A 13,194-nucleotide genomic window follows, 5' to 3' on the forward strand; every position below is an offset into this window, starting at 1 on the left:
GGTGGCTGATTATGCAGTATTCCCTAGAAATAAATATTGCTGGAGTCAGTATAATGAACATTTTTATAGAGAAAGTCAATATATGGCGCATGTTTTCAGTCCTTGTCATCTGTTTCCAGTTGTTGGCAACAGGATTTATATGTAGCTCTGCTCATGCAGCCCAAAACTCTTACATACTTCACAACTTGCCACTCTTTTCAAAGATTTAGTCAGAGACTGAAGCTTATAGCATATGCTGCTGGATTAAGCATCTCAAGCGAGAGTCTCAGGGGCCTAAAATATCTCTTGTACCCACACATTTCCTGGTAGGCCAAACTTCACAAAATAAACATAGATGACCTCTCATCTATCCAGTCTTCCGGAAAGTTTAGGAGTGATGCAACCTTTTGGCAATATGACATGACACATTGCTTTGCTTGTGCAGAGCATGAACTTCCTTCGTTCTGGACAGCCCTGGACAAGCAAGCATTTACATTAGCAGTGCCCCCTGATTCTCAAACAAAACCTCACGGACTTTCATGAAACTTGACACTAAGTAAATGACCCTGGCTTGGGGAAGAATAAGTCAACATGTGACAACAGGGAAACTCTTGTGGTTGCTTCCTAGTGACAACCAGACACTTGAAAAAGTAGACGCTGTTTTTTCTGTTAGTACTCTGGGTTTTTCCTCTTTCTTCACCACCCCCTGCACTCAGGAATAACAATGTCTGGAATCAATGTGGGGTTCTTCCAGGGGCTGAGTGCTTCCCCACACTTGGAGATGACTGGTTGGCTTCTTCCTTTTGCAGGGAAGAGTGCATGGGAGATTTCCTACTGTTCTGTCTAACTCTACTGCTCAGTTTTCTTACTTGGGAGGCCTCTGTGCAGTTTCTCTTAATAAATGTTGTTCATTCTTGAATGCTGGTTAGTGTGTGATTGCACCTCTTTGAATGCTTTTTAAAAAATTTTTTCAACTATATTTGCTGACTCTAAGATGGAATGGATATACCTCTACTTGTTTTCCAAGGGGGTGTATCCTATGTTTTGTTTTATTTTATTTTGTTCTGGTACCAAACAAAGCTGTGTTTGGGGCTTACTCTGGTCTGCATTCAGAGACAAGTCCTGATGGGCTCAGGGGACTATATGGGGTGCCCTGGATTGAACCAGGTCAGCCATGTGTAAACAAACAACCCATCAGTGTTACTATTGCTTCACCCCCTGTCCTGTTTCTTTTTTTTATATATAAATTCATTTATTGAATCATCATGAGAAGTTACAAAGCTTTCAGGTTTAAGTCTCAGTCACACAATGATGAAACACCCACCCCTTCATCAGTGCACATTTTCCACCACCAAAAAACCCCAGTATACCCCTCCATCCCACATCCTCCCCCTACCCTTGTGGCAGATGATTTCCACATTAATCTCTCTCTCTACTTTGTTTTTTTTTCTTTAAGTCCAATATTTCTTTTTTTTCTTTTAATTTTTTAAATTTTTTTATAGTGAGTCATGGTGAAGGTACGGTTACAGATTCACACCGTTTTCGTGCTTGTTTTTCCCTCATGCAATGTTTGAGAGCCCATCCCTCCACTAGTGTCCATTCTCCACCACCAATGAACCCAGTATCCCTCCCACCCCCATCACATTCCTCCCACCCCACCCCGCCTCTGTGGCGGGGCATTCCAATTTGTTCTCTCTCTCTCCTTTTGGGTGTTGTGGTTTGCAGTAGGGGCACTGAGTGGCCATCGTGTTCAGTCTCTAGTCTACTTTCAACACGCATCTCCCTCCCCGCGCAGGATCTCCAATCACATTTTACTTGGTGTTCCCTTCTCTATCTGGGATGACTTCCCCCAGCATGTGTCTCTCTCTACTTTGATCACAGTCAATATTTCAACACCAGACCCACCATTATTATTTGGGATTTCCCCCCAACACTCAGACCTGCTGAAAAGGCAACATTAGACAATTTGGTTTCTATTGCTGATTGCCAATAGCATATGATGTCGTATGGCTGCAATAGCAGCCATGCTATTTTGGAATTCTGAAATTTTAATAATTAAATCTGGAGGGATTTCTTCCAAAAGCTGCTGGGTTCCAAGATTTGTTCCTGTGTCTCTGGGATCATGGCCGTTAAGCAGCTTAATCCGTTGCCAGAGGGGCGGTTTGTGGGCGGTGACTCAGGGTCTTCCTGGGGTGGGGGAGGACAAGGACTGGTTCCACCCTCATCCCGTGAGGCCCCAAGTGTCTTGTCATTGCTGGCCCATACACGACTGTCCAATGGTCTCTGGAAGATGGTGGCCACTGAGCCATCAGGGGGAATAGGTGGAGTGATGACACCTTTTCCCAGCTGGGGTGGCCCGGTGCTGGTAACCTAATGTGAAGTCCGGACACATTTGTCCTGTTTCTTCAATACCATCTTTTCCCCAACATAGCCCTGTTATTCTGTTTTTTTTTTCACTCCTAAAAAACAATTCATCATTGTTTTTAGCAATGCCACTGTATCACAACTGTGGTGAATAATTAGGCTTACTCTAGAATTCTGCACACTGGCATTGCCAACCTATTTTGCTTATAAGGAACTTCATATTCTCCCATCCCATTTGGTCAGCCTATTTTTCCTTATAAGGTGCCCATATGATTTGTTTTCAAACTATAAAAAGTAAAGGACCAACTGTTTTCATTTTCCGTATGTCAAAACTGGATCTGCAATGTCACATCATCGTGGGACTAAGGTGCAGCTTAGATGACACACCCGTTTCCCAAGCTTGATCCCACCTGCTTGTATCTTATCTATGAAGGGGAAGGCAGAGGCCAGGCAATATTTGCTTGCTTATGTTTCTACATGTAATTTTATATGTCTCTCTTCTTATTATGACAAAAGGCACCAAGCAGTTTATAGTCCATTCACCATGTTTTGGATGGCACAACCATAGGGCTCTATCTTCACCAATTCTCAACCGCTTTTTGAATAGATGTTGGTTGTTATGGCTTTTGAAGTTTGAACTTAGGCCCCTCTTCTGCATGGTCCTGCCAATCCCCTTTTCTTAGCATTGCCTGTCCTGTTCCTACCTGTATTTTAAGATCTATTTATTTTATTTTATCTGGTTCTTCTTTTTTTTTTTTTTGCCTTTCAGATGGTGCTCAGGAGACCTGGTAACCCTCTCCCAGGAAGCATTTGCCAATCAAGCCAGCAGTTCAGTGAGAATCCCCAAAGGACTTCTCTGACACTATGGTTTATCGGTGACGCCAGTGGTACACAGGGGTTCCTAGGGCTGCACATAGCAATGCTCCCTTGGCTGAAGGTAATACATATTTGAGACAATCGAATTCACATAAAGTAAGCTGACCATTATAGTATGCAAAATTCATGGCTGTTTAGTATGTCTGCTATATTTTGCAACCATCACCACTGCCCAATTGCAGAGCTTTACTGTCAGCAAAAAATAAATTGTGGGGCTGGAGCAATAGCACAGCGGGTAGGGCATCTGTCTTGCCCGTGGCCAACCCAGGTTCGAATCCCAGCATCCCATATGGTCCCCTGAGCACCGCTAGGAGTAATTCCTGAGTGCAGAGCCAGGACTAACCCTTGTGCATCGCCAGGTATGACCCAAAAAGCAAAATGAATAAGTAAATAAGTAAATAAATAAATAAATTGCACTTATCCACAGTCATTATCCTTTGCTCAGTCCCCAACAACCATCATTTTCTTTCCCTATTGATATTCCTATCCAGACATTTTCTATTACTGGAATCATATTTTGCGTAGTCTTTGACTTGTTTCACTTTATAAAACTTATCAAAGTTAATCCATGATGTAGCAAGTACCAGTTCTTTACCAGTTTTATACTAATAGTCTGTTGTATTGCAATTTCTTTATGCCTTCATTAATTAATGAACATTGAGCAATTTACATATTTTGGCTGTTTTTACTAACACTGACAGTAGCATGTTCTTGTTAGTTGTGGTTATGTTTTCTTTCATCTTATATGATCCTTATAAATCCTTATATGCCTAGGATTTATGGGTCATGTTTAAGTCTGTGTCAATTTTTGACAAACCACAAAATTATTTTCCAAACTGGCTATACCATTTTATAATTCACCAAAAATATACTAAGATTCCAATTTCCCCATACTTTGTCAATATGTTCATAATCCCTGTTTCTTTTTTAAAGAAATTAAAGTTATCCTAGTATTTTATGGGAACCATACAAACTTGTAATTTTTTTTAACTTAATAATTCTCCAGGATCAACAAGACCTGGAAACAAGATCCTCTGTCTGCCCCTTTTAGTCTCTGGTGCCCCAGAGATCAAACCCAGATGATCCACCCTACCCATGCCAGAGAAATACCTAATTGGCCGACCTCCACTACCTTCACTACCCAGCCACCTCCATGCTCTAGGCTGCTTTCCTGACCTGGCTAGCTTTGTGGCTACATGACACACCATAAGACACTTAATACCCATTATCCATAATTTCTGCACCATATTTAATGGGCTTAAAGTATGGCATGAACCATGGGAACACCTCTAAGAGTGATTGGAGGCCACCCTAAAAGCCTTCATCCCTCTCGGAGAGCCCTGCAAGCTACCAAGAGTACCTGGCCGGCACAGCAGAGCCTGGAAAGCTACTTGTGGCATATTTGACATGGCAAAAACAGTAACAACAATGAGCCTAATTCACCTGACACCAAAAGAGCCTCAATATAGCAGCATTAAGAAGTATGAGCAAGGAGAGGCTGATAAAATCTCAGGGAAGAACTAGACTGTCAAAACGAAGAAGAATTAAAATGACTGTCTGTACTTTCAATGCACATACGCTGGCATCAGAAGCATCCATTGAGGATCTGATGATGCAAGTGCAGAAGATCAAGTACCATCATTGGTCTGACCGAGATAAGAAGTCATCGATCACATTATGCCATTTCGACACTGGAGAAGAACTGTTCTTCAGAACATGCGACAACAGCGGCATTGGTGGTGTTGGTGTCCTTGTCAATATGAACTTGGCCATGAGCATTGATTCATTCAAATGCCTAACAACATGAATCGGAAGATTACCACCGTCTCCTTCATGCAAAACTCTACTTCACAGAGCAGGGAGAAAGGACTGTAAAGAATAACCACCAACTGGGAGCTCTTTGGCATTGTTGTGGCAATGTGGGAAGATGCCATAGTTGACAACATTGAAGAGGAATACGATCCACTGGTTCAGAACCTCCATGACTGCGTGAAGAATGCTGAGAGTGGGAAAGCCACAAATAGATGCCTATATTCGGAAACTCTCAAGCTCATTCACCAACGTGGTATGGCACAAGCCTCAGGTAATCACAAACTAACATTCGAGCTCACAAAGCTGTGCAGAGAAGTGATAAAGGAAGACCTCAAAGAGGGAAGAGCAGCAGTGTTGGCTAATGCAGCAGAAGCCGGGAAAAGTATTTGCAACACTCGCCTGTCCTTCACCAACTACAAGACCAAGATGACTGCCCTCTGACGTCCTAATGGATCTATCACATCTTCCAGAAGGGCAATAGAGATGATTATTCATAACTTCTACTCGGATCTCTTAGACAGCCACATCTACCTGCCCACATACCAAATTCTGCAGGATGGATATGTCGTTCCTAACATCCTCCCTTTCAAAATCAGACACGGCATTTCATTGGTAAAAACAATGTACAGCACCTGGTCCAGACAAGATCCGACCTGAACACCTGAGGAATCTGCCACCAGTACTCGTCAATATACTGGCTCGACTCTTCACATGCTACCTGTCCATATGCAATGGAAAACCAGCAGGACCATTCTGTTATACAAGAAGGGAGACACCCACGACATCAGCACCTATCACCCAATCTGCCTGGTGTCATTGTCTACAAGTTGTTCACTTGAGTCATCCTGAATAGGATAGGCAGAACACTAGAGGAAGGACAACCATGCAAGCAAGCCAGGTTCTGAAAAGAATTCAGCACGATGGACCATATCCACATGGTGACTAAGCTCATTGAAGTTAGAGAGTTCAAGATGCCGCTCTGTCTAACATTCATCTATTTGAAGAAGGCTTTTGATTCTGTTGAGACTGAAGCAGTCATCGAAGTCCTAGCCAAACAGGGTGTTCAAACTCAGTACATCAAAATCCTCCTCGAGCTGTATTACAGATTCACCACCAGGATCTCCCCATTCTACAAGGAAGTGATCATTGACGTAAAGAGGGGTTCTGCAGGGTGATACCATTTCACGGAAACTCTTCGGTGCCACCCTCGAGAATGTCATGCAATGACTGGAATGGGAAGGAATGGGCCTGAAGATAGGCAGTCGGCAACTACACCACCTCCGCTGCACTGATGACACTGTTCTAGTAACACCAAACATTAACCAAGCAGCACAAATGCTGGCCAACTTCGACCACGAGTGTGGCAAGGTCAGACTGCAGCCGAATATCACCAAAACAATGTTCATGAAAAATGAACTAGTCCCTGACATTCCATTTGCTCTCAATGGAACAAACATCTCTGATTGCAGCAGCTATGTGTACAAGGGTTGAGAACAAAACATGAGGAATGACTTGGCACGAGAACTTCGCAGGAGGAAGAGAGCCATGTTCTCATTTGTAGCCTCTCAGGCTGAGAATTGGGAGTCTGCGCTAGACTTTTCACTTGGGGTGCCCCGGGGTGGGGGTAAGGGAGAACTCTCCCTGCCCCAAGGGACTTTGCCCTGGCAGTTGACCTCCACTACCCAACTGCTGCCACACTCCAGGCCGTTTTCCAATCTGAGCAGCCACTTTTCTGCTATGCAACACATTATAAGACACTTCCTACCCATTTTCCATAATTACCACACCATATTCGATGGAGTTCAGACAGTAGGCAACAAATCATACACACACACACACACACACACACACACACACACACACACACACACACACACACACCTCTCAGAGAGCTCAGCAAGCTACCAAGACTATCCCGCCCACATGGGCAGAGTCTGGCAAGCTACCCATGGTGTATTCTATATGTCCAAAACAGTAACGATAGGTCTCATTCCCCTGACCCTGGAAGAACCTCCAATTGTTGGTAAAGACAAGTAAGGAGAGGCTGCCAACATCTCAGGGCTGGGAGGAATAGAGACATTACTGGTGCCTACTCAAGTAAATTCATAAACAATGGGATGATAGTGATACAGTGATACAGTAATTTTAGGAATGGCTCATTTTGAAGACTTTAAAAATGCTAGATACTATGCCAAGTGCTTTACATGTGTATGCTCATTAAATTCTCATTGGACTTTTATGAAATGCAAAGGCACAATTAGAAAGAGAGTAAATTGTACAAGATCATGTGGCTCTAAAAGGGAAAGCTGGAATTTGAACTTCTGGGCATATCTGACCCCAATGTCAATGTTCTTGACTATTAGGCTTCCAAAAAGAAAAGCAACTAATATAAAAATTCTCTCCTCTAGAATGGGTCCATGCTGAACTATTTGAATTAAGTACACTTCATTTCTAAGAATTTGGTGGTATTTTATCTTAATTATTTTTTAAAAGAGTTCTACAAAGTAGAGCAAACAATTGCATTTTTTCTTTCAGGTCTCACAAAATAAAAATCACTCGCCCCACTCCTAAGGCTTTCATCATATCCAGCATCTTAAACCCTGTAGTGTGTAATTTACTTATCTCTCATCACTGATCAACCCTTTTATTCAAATGAGAGCACTGATTGATTTCATCTGTGAATCTGACCTTGAAAAAGAATGTTTGGAATTCATTCAATGTATATATTATCATGTCCTCTCCAATTTACATATGCCACACAGATATTTTCTCTCCACTGATTTCTTCTTCCCCATCAGTAAATGAAACAATTCAAGGAGCTTCTTCATTGCTAGGAAAGTCTTTGTCATTGTATGTTCTTGGACTTATTTTTCATCACACACAATCCTTACTAATGAGTATTTACTGGGTTTAATAAGTGTACTGAGTGTCTGTTGGTTTGTGGGCACAGACTCTATCACTTATTAAAGAGGGACGTATGTGCTTATCTATGGGTATGGATATATCTTAAAGTTCTCACAAAAATGATATCAAATGTGCTTTACTATCTATAGTTCATAGGCCAGAAAATGGAGGTATGGAAAGATTAAGGAACTTGTGTAAGGTCATATTTCTAGTAGCAAATCAATCTTGTTTATAACAAGCCTTTTAAAATTATTTGATTGTGAAATCCTCACCTCCCTACATGAAAAAGGCACTCCTGTAAATAATTCAATAGTCTGTGTAACACAATATCCTCTACCCCCATCTTTTGTCACTCCCTCCTCACAACCCAGATGGCTTCCCAGAAAGAGTTCATCACTTCCTCCTTTTTCCTGGGCTGGCTGTAGTATGTCATGGCATTTAGGATGCTGTGTTGTAATTGATTTGCTCACATGTCTGTTGCTTTCTTAGAGCAGGGCCTGTGGCTTATTTGACTCTGTATGTCCAAGTGAAGTCTAAAGTGTATTCAATCAATGATTATTGATTTGAATATTTGTCACTGTCGTAGTTGGCATGTGCATATTAATCAGAACCCCAGGTGAGGGCAGGAGTGCAGATTGCTCTGAAAAGCAGAAGAAAAAAAGCTTTGTAGTGCTTCCTGAAGGGAAAAGCCAGCATACACTACATGTATGTTTTTATTTAATAACTGGTGGGTGGGTGAAGTTGGACTGTGAATCCAACTCAAGAACTTAAATGTGTATAGCATACATCCTATGTCTGAACTGTCTCTCTAGCCCAACATACCAAATATCTGTAGTTGAAGGGGCCCTTTGGAACTTGGATTGACTCATGTTCTTACCAAGTGGATCAATCAAGACGGAAGTGTCATCATGTTTCAGTGAGCAGATGCCAATATGGCTCTGAAAATGATCCAGGAGGTCACCCTGATGTGTCCTTTTTTTTCCTTTTTAAATTTTACTAAAAGAAATACTTAGTTTCCTTCTCATAACTGATTCTGCAGCTAACTATTGTTTATTCAGAATCTCGGTAAAACTGGAACAAAACTGTGTTGGGCTTTGGCCCTTCCGCTGTGTGCATGTAGTTCCTTTGCTGCCGATGCTCTTTTGTACTCTGATCCCTGACCTGATCCTTCTCTCCTTCCAAATTCTGCCTATTCTCCAACTGATGTCTGTATTTGCTACCAAAGTAAAGGAGTTTTTGGTTATCTTTCTCTTTTCATTTTGCTTGTCAGTCTTACATGTCCCTCTGAATTAAAGCAGCATCTCTATATAAACCAGGACATTTCACAGTGGCTTAATGATATGCTCCAGATCAAAAGGGAAAGTAAAAAATAAAACCAGGATCCCAAATTTTTTGACCTACATTTCCTCCTAGTCTTCACTCTCACCACTTTTTATTGTTGTTAATGTTAGAGCTGTGGGTATTTACACCCATCCCACCCATCTCCAAGCTTCAGAGAGACAGGCATGAAAAGCCTTCTTGTCGCAAGACATTAAGGGAATGGAAACCATGAACAACTCTGTGAAGCGCCTCCAAATTACATTCATTATTTGCCCAAAGGGTAGGTTAAGTACACAGGAAAGGGCAGTCTCCCTCCTTCCCTAGGGTGGACCCAGCTCATCTGAGAAAGCCTTTCTCTGACCATCCCAGCTAGTGAGCTCATCTTTCTCTGAGCAAATGTGACCACTACTAGGAAGGCAGATCCCCATCCCTACCCTGGAGGCTGCAGGAGGTCAGGATGTGGGGAGGGTGATTCAGCAGGTGAGGAAAGTTCCTCTCCAACCACCCAGAGAAATGTCTTGGCCCAAGACTTCCTCTCCAAGTCAGAAGACACCATCACCCAGCTGTCCATACACTTTCTTTACCTTCAAGTGCAGGTTCCGTTCTCCTCATTCCTCTACATCAGAAAATCCCTTCTGGATTTTGGGAGGACCCATTCGGGTTGAAAGATGCATGCCAAAAGTAGACTATGGACTGAACATGAAGGCCATTCAATACCTCTATTGCAAACCACAACACCCAAAAGGAGAGAAGGAGCAAAGGGGAATGCCCTGCCACAGAGGTGGGGCAGGGTGGAGGGGACGGGGCTGGGGGTGGGTTGGGAGGGATGCTGGGACCATTGGTGGTGGAGAATGGACACTGGTGGAGGGATGGGCACTTGACCATTGTATGACTGAAAGTCAAGCACCAAAATTTTTAAATCTGTAACTGTACCCATGGTGATTTACTAATACAAACAAATAAATTAAAAAAAAGAAAAGAAAATCCTTTCTGGATGTGATTGCCCTGCCAGGCTTTTCACTATGAAGAGGAATAATAATAAGCGCTACTGATGGGATGTTGGGGGGAAGCCGGTTGAGGACTCCTAGTTCCCAGCCATAGTCTTTCGTGGTCTTGCCTCCAGCAAATAGTGGGTACGTGTTTGCTGAGGAAAGGAGGAGAAGGATGGAAAAGTTTGAAGACATCTCTTCTTGGACTTTGTCCATCTAGTCTGAATTTATGAAGCACAGAAATCTGAGGTTCTACTTGAACTCTATATAGCTATTGCTATCTGAAATCTTGGAATAAAAAGCAAAATTAATTTGAAATAAGTTACGTATTTTTTTGCTTATGGCTAGACACATGGATCATATGAATTGAATTGAAATGCTGTTCCCTGAAAGCATATTTTTAATGGTGTTTTTTCCTCTTTCCATGGGTATTTTTAGAACAAACATTAAGATGCAAATTACATGGATCACCCCCTCCCCCCACCTTCCTACTGGCCTGTGAAAAGTCAGACCACAAAGGCACAAAGAAAGTCTTATTACTTTTAACCTTTGGGGAGGAGACTTCACCAATCACTCAGTTTACTTGGTAGCAAGCTCACAGCTTACCTAGGGCTCAAATGGGCTCTGCAGGATACACCCGCCCCCTGCCTCCCCCTCACTCACATGCCGAGGGACTCAGACAACTCTGCTATGGAGACAGCCTGGAAGTTAATGACATGGGGACTGAGAAAGACAAAGAATGGGGAGAAGGGATTTCTGAAATGAAGGGGCTCCCTCCTGCTGAATGGTGCCTGCACATGACCAGGATTCCTCTCTATGCTCCAGGAGTTGGATTTTCTCTCAGGTAAACTGAGTATTCAGAGCTCATGAGTTCCTCCTACTTTTTGGAGAAGTCCTAAGATATGATGTGAAGGTCAGTTGAAGAGGGGTTGGAGGGATCACCCTTTGCTGTGCAGAAGTGTTAATGAGAGCAAGCTGGTTTATGGCTTAGGGTTTCCTGGTTCCAGCTCCACCTTATCTCAGCCTAAAAAAAATGCCGTTGCTGTCATTCCTCTATCTTAAAGTCAAGTCGGGTATTTCTTTCCTACAAAGTTGACATTATTTAGGGTAGCATGCAAAAACCTTAAATTGGCTCCATCTTCACCTTCCCTCTCTTACTTGTAACTCATCATGATTCTTTGGGTCTTACGCTGCGGCAAGGATGAAGCTTTCTGAGTCTCTAATACACAGTTTGCCATGGTTCAAGAGCTCTCTTCACCTTTCCACTGCTGCACTGCTAACACTTATCTTTGGACTTGCACAGCTGCCCGCCATCACCCCATCACCCAGCTATTATCAGGACCCAGTACAAAATCTCATGGTGGTACTTATTCCTGTAGAACACATTCACTGCTTTTTCTTTTAGTTTGTCTGGCCTTACCAGTGGGGCACAGATTGAACTAGTCAGCTGCATGCAAGGCAAGCACCTATCCCATATGTTATCTTTCTGGATGCCTTTCTTCATTTTTACCCACCCCACTTCCCTTTTCTCTGCAGATATTGTTGTGACGACTGGGGTGTTTTGGGGCAGTCATAGCCACACCTGTTTGTGATGCTTGCCAAGATGCCCACATCAGGTTATTTTTGTTGTTGTTGTTGTTGTTTTTTCTTTATGGGTCACACCTGGCAATGCACAGGGGTCATTCCTGGCTCTACACTCAGGAATTACCTCTGGCGGTGCTCAGGGGACCATACGGGATGCTGGGATTCGAACCCAGGTCGGCCGCGTGCAAGGCAAACGCCCTACCCGCTGTGCTATCACTCCAGTCCCCACATCAGGTTATTGTACTTGCAACACAAAGCTGAGATGGCTAGGGACTGGCACATCCTTTTAGCTGGGTGTGGTTGGAAATGCTTGTGGCACCAGGGATCACGCATAACAGAGCTCAGCACACGGAGTGGAGTCAGGGACTGAACTCACAGCTTCATGTTTGCCAGGCAGGCTCTTTAACCACTGTGCCAGGCATGTCTGGGGATTGATTTCTTCCATCTCTATAGCCATAAGATGACGAGCTACTTGCAGGCAAGGCTGCATTCTTTTCCTCTGGCCTCTCCTCCTCCACACAGGTGTTGGCCAGGGCAGAGTGACTTTATTCGAGACATACATGTTATCCTCTGGCTTTAGGCAGTCTCTCCTGTCCTAAGGGAAAATAGCCTGGAAGCCGGAGCGCCCCAGGAGCCATGCCAAGCAGGGCCTGCCAGCTTTCCCATCCACGAAGCTTGGGATCTCATTTCCCTCAAAGGCTAGCTGTTTACTAAGATTGAATTTATGTCCTTTCTGCAAATAGTGTCATGTCAAATAAAGCACCACAGGAGCAAAGCTGGCAGAAATAGGCTGTTCATACAATGGAAATTTAGTCCTTCTCTGCCACCGATGAGATGGGCATCCCTGGAAAGACAAATTGGTCTCTTTATCCGTCAGTTTTTTCATATATAATACTGAGAATTCAAGACTTCCACACAGAGAGAAGACACCTATGACCAAAAGGATGTCTTCCACCATCCAAGATGGTAGCCAACACCAGAAGCTAGAAGACCACCAACAAAAGATTTTTCTCTTCCTTTGAGCTGTCAGACAGGCCCTAAAAATTGGTTCAATGCGTTGTGTGAATGCTTTGCATGCTGAAGGCCCAGATTTTATCCCCAGCACCATAAGCTCCCCTGAGCACTGCTGGGAGTGACCTCTGATAACTGAGCTGGAAGAATCCCCTGAAAACTGGTGAATAAAATAATAATAAAGTAAAATAATACTGTCAAAAATGCAAGGCTTTGCCAACAAGTTGTTTTTAGCCTGCAAATCCCCCAGAACTGTCAGGTGAAAAAATTTCTAGTGTAAGCCATCAGCATTCAGTCCTTTGTTGTAGCAGCCCTGGAAAATATACAGGATCTCAGCTGAACTCTGTTTGGGATC

This window comes from Sorex araneus, chromosome 2 (genome assembly GCF_027595985.1).
Source record: "Sorex araneus isolate mSorAra2 chromosome 2, mSorAra2.pri, whole genome shotgun sequence".
NCBI classification, from domain to species: Eukaryota; Metazoa; Chordata; class Mammalia; order Eulipotyphla; family Soricidae; genus Sorex; species Sorex araneus.